General features: G+C 33.3%; 1 long non-coding RNA gene across 1 annotated transcript; it reads left to right on the top strand.

Moving 5' to 3' along the window:
• Nucleotides 1-1,242: 1,242 nt before the first annotated feature.
• On the top strand, nt 1,243-2,330 carry LOC110695542. The gene is made up of 2 exons (XR_002506111.1): nt 1,243-1,453; nt 1,549-2,330. It is a non-coding gene; the product is annotated as an uncharacterized LOC110695542 (long non-coding RNA).
• Nucleotides 2,331-9,839: the final 7,509 nt, after the last annotated feature.

Here is a 9,839-nt window from a genome sequence, read left to right as displayed (position 1 = left end):
AGTGCCGTAAAACGGCGCAATAATCAAAATCTAGGTCAAGTGACCCAGATAGGGGCACACCTTCCAACGACCCTATAAATAGGGAGATATTTTCCCATTTTGGAGACACAATCCATCATTTTATTACACCTACTTTCTCTCACATCAAAGAAACACCTGAGCTTGGAATCCAAGCAGATACCCACCTAAATTTCCGCACTCTTTATTCTCTTTCAAGTTACTAACTTGATCGTCGGAGGCAGAGCTCTTACAACCGGAGCCTCCGTTGTTTTGCAGGTGCAGCTCAAGCCGGACCAATCTTTGTGACGTAACTCTCTCGAGGGAAAAAACACCCAAAACAATAGTCATGTGGGATCTAGTTAGATTCGTCTCATAAAATACTTTCACAATATCAACTTCTTATAATTTTTACTTTTACAAAATTATAGATGTTTAGCATATAAAATGTGCTTTGGGATGCGTAATATTCTCCTTGTTGCAATATTAATAGAACGGAGGAAGTATAACCTTTTTATTATTTTTCAATATCACAATCTTTGAAGGGTGTTTTAAACAAGATATAACTAGAAACTAGTTAGTGACCCGGGCGATGTCCCGGATTGTATTTTTTAGATGACTGTGGATATAGAGTGATTGAAACTTATAACTTTTAATATTATTACTCCTTATTACACAAATTAAAAGAATCAATAAATTTAATTGACCACAAATATCAATTCCACAATTTTCTCGAGATTATTTGATAGTTTAAAAAGTCATATTTTTTGTAAATCGTAGATTACCATTATAGTCCTAAAAAACTATACCGTTTGTACTCTTATCCTACTATACCATTTTTTTCACTCCCTATAACAGAGTCCAATGTACATAGTATATTTCATTTTTTCTTGTCATATCTCTTTGTAAAGTGTCGACCAAAATCAGCCAGTTGAACAATACTGCAAATAAAACACAAAAAAAAAAATCATATAATTAATTGAAAACTAAGAGGAATGACATCTAATCACTGAATGTAAGCTATATTTTAACAAATGATCAATTTGTGTAAGAAGACATTTAACACTACACACACCTTAGATTGATATGATAGAAAATTATAGAAAACTAAACGGTGACAAACCTTATTAGTAGTATATAAAAACTAATGGAGTTAAGACCAAATTTGGGCCCTCAATTCTACAATTTTTCACCGTTTAGGTACTGAATTTTTTTATTCACCATTTGGGTACTCAGACCCATTTTATGGCAAAAAAAAATTAAATCACCTCAAACAATTTAGTACCCTTAGTTAAAAGTTGAGTACCTTGGGTTAAGATGTGGGGCCCACCCAAATTTTTTTCTTCTTCCTCCCCTTTTCTAAATCAAACCCAAACATTTCTCATTCTCCATTGAAGCGCACCCAACATTCTCCATTAAAGCGCACTCAACGTTCTCCATTAAAGCAGTTTCTGAGGTAAAATTTTAATTTCTTTTTTTTTCATCATCTAGTTTCAATTTCTCAATCTAGGGTTTTATCTTAAATTTTATTCACATTACACACAAATTTAGGGTTCTCCTAAGCTCCACAACATCCTCTATTTCTCGGCTTTCGATTGATCATCCTCCACCGTCGTGTAGGTGAAATAATGAGTTTTGATGACTTGTAAGTGTTTGATTGGTGAAATTAGAGTAAAAAATTAGAATTTTATTGATTTTGAAACGCCCAAAAATGCTTGATTAGGATTTTGCTGAACAAAATTGATGAACGGCGATGGCGCGGATGGTGAAGGAAAGAAGAAGATTGTGGGTTTTGAGGATTTGAGATGCGTGGGTTATTGATTATGCTTCTTTTTTATTTCTTTGTCAAAAAAATACAAGGCTACTGTAAGTCTGTTATAAAGATTGCTACAATCTCTATTGAAAATCAAGTATTGCTTTGGCCTCTTCTTCTTTTTTTTTTTTTTTTCATACAATCTCTATTGAAAATCATCAATCTGGGCTGAGTTTCTGATTTTGCAATTCTTCAAATGTAGATGGATAACAGAGGACTGAATCACACACTAGATGAAGCAGCATTTTTTTTCAATTTTGGACAAATCATGGATGATGAAACAGTTGAATTAATTAATGTTTTTTTTAATTTTAATTTAATTAGTTTTTTAATTATGTATGGTTTATGGTGAGTTAAGGGTGAGTTAGTTGGCCTGAAAAGGTGAAAAAAATCAAGAATTGAGGGCCTAATTGTTGACTTAACTCAAACTATTGGGGAAGGTAGATTACAATTTTCATAGTACAACCTATACAATAGTTATAAATCTACAGATAAGCATGTTTTTTTTTTTTTTTTTTTTTTTTTGAAAGGAGATAATTATAGCATATAGATTTAAACAAATACTATACAAACTAATGATATATAAAAACTAATGTTCTTACAAAAAAGATGCTAAGAAAATCATGCCACTTCAGAATTACCTTTCTTTACTCAAACAATACTATAGAAAATTATGCACTACTATTTTATTAAGAGTGAATGAGCGATTATTGTAACAAATCTTTGGTATTTCTGACCACACAACCACAATAGCAAAGTGTTTTATTTTATAATGATAGGGTAAGTGTCAAAGTACTAATATTTAAGTTTTAATTTGATTATAATATTAAAAAAGTGTAATTCAACCATTAATTTCATAATTAAGTCATTAAATATTTAGCAGTTATAATATGAGGCAATTCAACAATTTTTTTGTAATTACTATTTTAATGATTCCAATACTTCAATTGAGTCCAAATAAATAGTAATTACAGTACAAAAAAAAAAAAAAAACTTTGAATTATCTTACTTTATAACTGTTAAGTAAATATTTTAATGTTGAATACATAAATCACTATAATTGACAGTTATGGTAGCATTAATAATGCCGATTACAACTTTATGGGAGGATTTTTGTTGTTGTTGTTGTTGTTGTTGTTGTTGTTGTTGTTGTTGTTGTTGTTGTTGTTGTTGTTGTTGTTGAGTTCAAATGACATGGCGAAATGTAATAAAAAAATGACACATGGCGGATTGAAACTCCTACCTTTGAGTTTTAATAATAATATTGATAGTGTTATAAACCTTACGGTACACCCAGGGATATTATTGGCACTATGGTGTTAAGTGCGCGTTCGCGCGAGTGCTAGTTGGAATTTTAGGGTGTAATTCTTGTCTTGAGGTGTTGCAATGTGGGTTTATTATTTTTTTTTTCAAGTAGATAATGAGTTTGAATACCTCCGTTTCTTTTTAGTTAACACATATTCTTTTTTATGAAGTTTTTTTTAGTTAACACGTTTCATTTTGTGGTAAATTTTTTACCTTGCATTTACATGGTATCCCACTTACTTTTTCATTCTCTCTCACTCTCTCTCCTCTCCTTAATATATGTGCCTAAATCAAACGCGTCAACTAAATAGAAACGGAGAAAGTATGTGTCTAAAGTATTGTTGCTCATGGTATTTTTTTAAAAAAATTGATAATTTTTTTTTGGTAAGGGAAAAAATTGAAGTGTATTCTATTAAGAAAGTGTAAAAAATTGATCACTTTAGTTACGTTATTTTTATGCTAACTATAGGTGTTTAGAGTCGGTCTTCAATTTGCATGTAAGTCCAAATGCATAAGTTCGATTGAAATTTTAAATGCAGTCAAAAGATAGGACTTTTTTATTTTTTTAATAAACTTAGTTGGTTATGTTCTTGCGGCCTTAAGTGATCTCATATGAATTTCTTGTTCTTGTAGCAGAAATAAATCTTATTTAATTATTACATAATTTTGCAGCAATAACACATTTTATTTGTTAAGTTAGTAATTTTCAAGACGCAGTGGCAGATCTTGAAACATTTTATTTCGGGAGCCAAGTTGTCAATTGATAGATATTAGTAAAAAAAAAAAAAAAAAAAAAAGATCGAGATACCAATTGCAAAAAACGTACTCTAACTTTCAAGTGAGCAATTTATCAACCTCATAACGTCTTGTCTCCTAAAATTGGTTTTGAGTGCTCAAACTATTCAAAATAACAAATGAATTTAATTGAAAAAAATAAAATTTGAAAACTTTTTTTTTTTTTTTTTTTAAAAAAAAAAAACGAAGTATAGGACATAATAACAATTAATAACATTAACTATATAATTTAAAACAAAACATGTTCAAGGTGCAAATATTTATTAATTAATGGTTTAAAAGGAAAGAATAAGTGTAGTAAAAGAGAGAAAGAACTTTTAAGGGTTGTCAGTGCTTAATGGCCTGGGAATTGGGTAGCTATAGACCTAGAGTAGTAGACTACAGTAGTAGATTAGCAGATTAGTACTTTTATTACTACTACGTTATTTCCCCTTCCTAAGGTAATTAAAAAAAATCATTTTATTGGGCCATTTACCTACTACTGTACATTTTTTTTTCCCAAATCTTTCAGGGGACAAGCACCATTGAGCCCTAACAAAAGTCCGCCTCTGATGGCACAATATATAGTACCTGAACATCTTAGTATAAAAGATTATGTGGTCTTTCTATCTATCTCTCCTTATCCTAATAAGATAATTGCCTAAATTTTCTTTCTCAAGCCAACTTTCCTAATTACCCTTTTTTTAAGTGGTCTCTTAATTTTCTTAAGTGATCTTTCTTTTTTTAAGTGACCTTTCTTCTTAAGTAATCTTTCTTCTTAAGTAATCTTTCTTTTCTTAAATGAGTGATCTTTCTTTTAGATTGATTTTTCTTAAGTGGTCTTAATTGTTTTATCTCTCTAGCATTTAATTAATAAATCTTTAACCTAAGCTAATTTCTCTTAATTTATTAAGTGATATTTGTTAAGTAGCTTAGCTCTCTTTTTTTGTTTAGTGATATTTTTTAAGTGGTCCTGCCCAAATGATCTCTCTCTCTCTCTCTCTCTCTCTCTCTCTCTTCTCTCTCTCTCTCTCTCTCTCTCTCTCTCTCTCTCTCTCTCTCTCTCTCTCTCTCAAGTGATTGTTTCATAAAAAATTAGCTAAAGAAAATATAATTAGCTAAAGTGGTCCATCATTTCATTAGTAAGCTTCTTCTTGAGCTAATTTCTCTAATTCTTGAGTATTCTCTCTCTCTCTCTCTCATTTTAGTAATTAAGCATTTTTCTAATCTAATAATTGTGTTTTTTCGAGCTAATTGTCCTGATTTTCTTAAGTGGTCTCCTTCTTTCTCCTAAGCTAATTGACTTTATTTTTTTTAATATGATCGTTCTTAATTGGCTTTTCATCTCTCCAAAGCCAATTGACCCTATTTTCAATACTTATTTTTCTTAAAGGACCCCATTTTATCTCCCTCATTTTTTTTTAGAAAGAAATTTTTTTTAATTAATCACAATAAAAGAAAATACACCGAGGCATAAGCCCTTGAGCCAATCAAGCTCACTAACCTTAATTTTCCTAATACAAACACTACTAATTCTATGGTATACATCATAACAAATTTTACCTATAACAATACTAGGCCTATCAATTCTAGCATCCCAAATAGCTCTATTTCTTTGCTGCCAAATACTATACACAATTGCAGCACATATACTCTGATAAACTTGCTTCTGGAATATGTTTTTAGCCTTCCAGCACCAATCACTATTGTAGGGAATATTTCAAGCATTATCCCAAACTTGAACCCCACTGTGATCATACACTAAAGTACGGTGGCGTCCAAAGGGAAGGAAGCTAGAGCAAAAGAGTCGCCAACAAGTTTTAGGAACTTGTAAACTGTTCACGAGGTGAAGGTTACACCCCTTAACGATCCAAGAGATCGTTAACTCCAATAGGTCTGGAACCATGACTGGAAGTTCCGGGATGAAGGTACAAATCCAACCTAAAAGAGATTGAACCTGCCCTAATAATAGGCCTCTACTTTATTCTGATCGTATTCATGTGCGCTTTCTGACTAAAATGCAATCAATAGGTTTAACCCTAAACCTGTTTAACTATGTTGGTTGAATATTAATGCACAAATAAAACTATTATTGGCGATCACTTGAATTATAATCAAATTAACCCTAAACAAGATTATTAATTATCTTATTAAGCGCGATTACAAGTACCAATTCCCTTTAAACATGCATAAAATGTGTGATCAAGCAATAACAATAAATATATCAAGCAACATAATAATCATAATAATCATCATAACAATCATAATCATGTTAAAGCATAATAATAGCAAGATCCTAGGCATGATACTAACAAGATTAATAACAAACCCTAGCATGTCACTAAACAATAAAAAAGAAATATGTAGCCCTAACATGATACTAACATGAATATTAGGAAACAAAATAGGAAGCATCGCAGAAATCATAATTGATATAAGCAAATGACCCTAAATATGATACTAGGAAGCAATAAAACATCCTAACATGATACTAGGAATTAAAATAACAATCTAAACATGATTTCTATATCATAATATCAATTAAACAATTAAAGTACTTACTTGGATGCCTCGTATCTCTTTCTAATAACAAAATACACGCGTTAGTGTAGACACCCATTTGTGTCTCCCCAAAACCAAACCCAGTGATGAGTACCTTTCGCGTCGAATCATAATCGAATGAAGTGAAAGTTGGAAAAGTCTAGTGTTGCGGATAGTTTTTTAATTTCTTTTCTCTTCTCTCTGTTTTTGAAAACTTATTTTAAGAAAACAACCAATCCAGTTTGGTTGGTCCATGATATGGGCCAATAGTAGTGTAGTTGGATGGGGCTTGACAAGAACTTTCCAACGATATATTATAAGCCCAATTCCGATGAATATTGAGGAAGTTATGGCCAATTTACTAAACTGGGCCCGGTTTGAGCCTTATATGCGGCCCAATGATCTTGGGGAGGGCCTAATATAGATTTATCATTCCTAATACAATTAGGAATGGTTTTAGTCTTCTAGATTCGTCTAGAAGGTGTTTTTCATTCCTAATTCAATTAGCATTGATAAATTGACTTTTGTTGACTTTTCAGAGTTTTAATTAGAATCAAAGAGCATTTTTGAGGAAAATACGATTTTATCCTCCTGTACGGCAATTTTTATCTGATTTTAAGAAAACGCGTGATTTTTCTGAATCAGCGCCAAACGCCATCTGTAGCGCCTGGCGCTAATGTTGGCGCCTGACGCCAATAGCCAGCGTTGGCGCTAATTCAATTTTACGTGCGCCAGAACTTTGTTTTGATATTTTATCTTTTTGGCTGATTTTCTCTATAAATAACGTCGTAAAAACTCCGTTTTCATTCACTAATTCTCGTCAACAATCATCGATTCTCTCTCATTTTCTTCTACAATCAACCAACTCTCATCAAGATTTTCTTGATTACTCTCTCTCTCTTTTCTAAACTAGCTTCTCTCAAATATAAAAATTCCGCATTCATTAGATTTATAAACACCTAGCCAAATTCGAAGTTGCCTTCGCCCTAGACGTGAAAGGTTTAATTTCTGAGGGTTTGGTCCCAAATCTCTCTTTTCGTTATTTAATTTAATTGTTTTATTTATTATTTCCCTTGAAGTTACTAACATGTGTATTTTGTTATTAGAAAGAGATACGAGGCATCAAAGTAAGTACTTTCATGGTTTTATTGATGTTATGATGTAGAAATCATGTTTAGGTTGTTATTATGATATTCCTAGTATCATGTCTAGGGTAACTTTAATATTAAGTATGATTAAAAGTATGATGCCTTTTATGTTTTTCCTAATATTTATGATTGTTAGTATCATGTTAGGACTATAGCTTTGATTTTTATTGTTTAGTGACATGCTAGGGTTTGTTATTAATCTTGTTAGTATCATGCCTAGGATCTTGCTATTAATATTATGCTTTAACATGAATATTAAGATTATTTTTATTATTATTATTATGTTGCTTAATATGATATTTATTGTTATTGCTTGATCACATCTTTTATGCATGTTTAAAGGGAATTTGTACTTATAATCACGCTTAATAAGAGAAATAATAATCTTTTTTAGGGTTAATATGATTATAATTCAAGTGATCGCCAATAATAGTTTTATTTGTGCATTATATTTAACCAACATAGATAAACAGGTTTAGGGTTAAACCTATTGATTGCATGTTAGTCAGAAAGCACACATGAATACGATCAGAATAAAGTAGAGGCCTATTATTAGGGAAGGTTCAATCTCTTTTAGGTTGGATTTGTACCTTCATCCCGGAACTTCCAGTCATGGTTCCAGACCTATTGGAGTTAACGATCTCTTGGATCGTTAAGGGGTGTAACCTTCACCTCGTGAACGGTTTACAAGTTCCTAAAACTTGTTGGCGACTCTTTTGCTCTATCTTCTTCCCTTTTGGACGCCACCGTACTTTAGTGTATGATCACAGTGGGGTTCAAGCTAGGGGATTAACGCTTGAAATATTCCCTACAGTTTTTGGCGACTCCACTGGGGAGGATTTCTATTTTAATTCCTGAATTTGTTTCGGCAATGATTTAGAATGAGTGGATGAGACTCGAAACGTTCTAAGTATTTCATGTGCGTATTTTTGATTAACATTATTGTCAAAAAAGATATCATTGGAAAGACCATCCGTAATGAGTTAAAACATAGGATTTTACACGTAGGAAATTTGAGAAATATCTTTCACAACTAGGACCGAAATAATACTGCGCGAAACTGGAAAATTTTATCGAGCACAGAAAACTGCTGAGGCATGTAGGAATTAGCGTCAGCGACCAGAGCATTGGCGCCAGACATTTAACTGTAGCGCCAGACGATAGGCTTGTCGCCAGGCGCTACAGCTAAAACCTGGCGCCAAGCTCTGTTTGCTGGCGCCAAACTCTTCCAATACCGAGCCAGAAATATGCGTTCTAATTTCGACCAGTTTTTCGCATTGTTTGCTCGACCCTACTTCATGATTGAGTTTTTTCTCACTTTTCTAAAACCCATATGTGTTTTACATATGGACATAACCCTCTGAGAATTCATGCTTCATCTACCTGATTGAACGCTCTGAGCAATAAAGGGTACAACCGAGAATGTTGAATTCACCAAACCATGGAAGCGAGTTTTTTTTTTTCTAAAACTCGTGGTGTCCCATCCACTCGCGCCAACCCTTCACGGTTAGGCTTCCGCGCGGTGCATCTGGACAATTAACCATGGACCCTCTATTGACTAAACCATATCTCGAACTTTAGAGAAGTAGAGCCATGGTTAGGTTGCAAACTCATTGCATCATATTGTGCCTACTTGACTAATTGTGCATTATTTGTTATGCATATATATGTTTTCTTAACCGTTTGTTTGACTTGTGTTGAGATTAAATAAATTAATGACTTAAAGAACTTTCCCTAATTAATTAATTTGAGTCAATAAAGTCTAATATTTTAATCAGAATTGACCTAGTACGACTTTAGGCATGCCCCTGTTGGTTAATAACACCGAAAACAGTCTCAGATTGAAGCTCCAGCATTGGCGCCAAGTTTGGACTGTAGCGCCACTCTGTGTAGTGTGGCGCCTGACGATTGCTCTGTCGTCTGGCGCTACACTACACAGTGCGACGCCAGTCTTGTCGTTTTGCCGACAGTTCGGATTATTGGTCGAGTCATCACCTAGTGTCTAATTAACCAGTTTGCTAATTAATTCGATTAATTTTCGCTGTCAATAGTACTTGGTTGAGTCATTAATCGAGTTTAGGCACTAAGTACCATGGTCTTACACAAGAGTCCAAACATGTCACTTACACTCAACGCACACACCAATACATAATCCTGGGCACCGTGCCGTGCCGGGCCGCCGCGGGCCGTGCCTGGCGGGCCGCGGGCTGGTTCGTGCCGTGCCGGTCGTGCCGGCGGGCCCAGGATTTCGTGCCGTGCCG

The sequence above is a fragment of the Chenopodium quinoa genome, unplaced genomic scaffold, assembly GCF_001683475.1.
Source record: "Chenopodium quinoa cultivar QQ74 unplaced genomic scaffold, ASM168347v1, whole genome shotgun sequence".
Taxonomy (NCBI): Eukaryota; Viridiplantae; Streptophyta; class Magnoliopsida; order Caryophyllales; family Amaranthaceae; genus Chenopodium; species Chenopodium quinoa.
The sequence above is the reverse complement of the archived record's forward strand: the minus strand, read 5'-3'. Positions and strand labels throughout refer to the sequence as shown.